This window comes from Brassica oleracea, chromosome C5 (genome assembly GCF_000695525.1).
Source record: "Brassica oleracea var. oleracea cultivar TO1000 chromosome C5, BOL, whole genome shotgun sequence".
Classification (NCBI taxonomy): Eukaryota; Viridiplantae; Streptophyta; class Magnoliopsida; order Brassicales; family Brassicaceae; genus Brassica; species Brassica oleracea.
In genome coordinates, this window is record NC_027752.1 from 18,225,304 (window position 1) to 18,227,557 (window position 2,254).

The window sequence follows — 2,254 nt, forward strand, 5'->3', positions numbered from 1 at the left end:
CATACAGATTCTCAATTCTCAAAGACATCCAAATCAGATCAATATAACCTATCATACGGATTATTTAGGGTTTCTATTTAAAACAGATCAGATTATAAAACTATCAATCCTAGCAGATGATATTAAACCTCAAGAATCATGCAATCAAATCATTCAGATTTTAAACAAGTAAACCTCAATCAATCTATCAACCTATCATATTATATAAGCAAAGCAAGCTCGACGTCCTTTGTTGCTTGATCGGGAACGCCTTGATCGTCGGACACGAGTGGTCTGATACTATCGCGAACGAGGAAGAGGTCACGTGCTGGAGCTGCTCTCGGGTTGCGACCGTCTGAGCTAGGATCAGGAACGCCTTCGGCTAAAGCTGATCGGGGACGCGAGCTGGAACATATGCGGGAACAAGAGACGCGATCGGGGTTTAGGGTTCGTCGTATCGCCGACTAGGGTTAGGGTTTTAGGGTTTTTCGATTTGGGTATTAGCTTAGGGATTTAGAGTTTTGTGCTGATAACGTGTTATAAAAGTAATGGAAAAATCTATCTTTATTCATAACATAGAGGTTCCTTATATAGGAGATTACACCGTCATAGATAAATGAAAAGATTACAAATCATAATCTTTTGGTTATGAGTCATCCATAATCTCGTTTATAACATAAAAGCAAATTAGTAAATGTTTGTTGTTTTCGAAACTTACATGATTTACAATAAAGTTAAACATCATTTAGTTATCTAACTTTTACTACCTCTTTTATTAGCATTTTATATCTTGTAAAACCATATGCAATGTATTTTGATATTTCTTCTTCTAAAATAGAGAAATTCTATAATAGACATGAGATATATTTTAATATATGTTTTTATAATATCAGTCTCCAATATATATAGTAAAATATAGAAGAATGTTATTATAAATAGAGGAAAATTAACAATATGTATTTTAGATGAAGAAATAGAGATGGATTATAGTAATTTTGCTTTTAAATGTTATTATACCGGTAAATATAGAAGTGGGCCGAAGATGTTCTAAGAATTGTTTTTATTACCTCTCAACGATTTGTCATCAAACCATTTTTTTTAATAAATGAATCAAAGAGAAAAAAATTAAAGAAGAACAAATTAAAGACAAAGAAAGTAAATCAAGAAATGTGAAAAGAATCTATAAAACACATTCAGTTCAAAAAATTGGATTTCAACAAGTTACCTATGAAAGAAGAAAAGTTTCATCCCAGTAAAGAAGTCGATGAAATTATATTGGTTATTCTGAAAATAAAATTTCCTAAAGCTTTTGAGCTTTAAGATTTATCTTTATTAATCTGTAAGTTTCCATTTTAAGTTTTATGGTCACCTATACTAAGTGTAAAGAAGATGATAATAAATATATTTAAATAAGTTAAATTTTTTTTAAAAAGTTTATGTTTGTCTCTTGTTGCTTTCTATTATATTTTTCATTAATTTATTCTGTTTTTCCTTTGATTTGTTTCTACTTTGTCTCTTTTTTGTTATCGTAAGTAAGTAACATACAACAATAGAAAGCTCTTTTTCAAAAAAAAAAAAAAAACATACAACAATAGAAAACCATAACAATAGAAAGTTCAAAATCTACTCACTTATCTGACAACCATAATACACTCAACACATTTTGGACTAATACAAGATCACAATTAATTTGTATGGGAAAAGATCATCATTTTTCAAAACAAATTTACCATATGTGGTAACTTGTATTTGTTTGATCCTTCATCTTTCAAACTTTTTTTGCATGCATGATTGAAGAGCTATCAAAATATTGTTTATTTTATCGCGAGTATTGATCAAAAGACCTTTCTACCACAAGAACAATGTTTTCAACCATTGTGAGCATTCGATATATTGTAATATAATGACTAAACTAGATCTCGAGCCGCGCAACTGCGCGGATTTTTGTTTTCATTTATTTTTATATAAATATTTTGTTTTCAATTCTAAATTGGTATATATTATAATATATATGTGTCTATCAATTTTTAAAACATGATAAGTTTACTGTATATTTTTCATTGAATAGATTGTTTCAAACTTTCACATGTATATGTATCTTCTTATATATTTTCGGATTATTATTTCATTATTAAAATTGTAACTATATATATATAAAGATTAGTAAAATATTTTTTTATTTTTATATTCAAAGATATTGTAACATTTCACAACTTTAGAAAGTTTAAAAAAAATAAACTTTTCGCTTCATAGATTTATATTATCGAGTAAATAA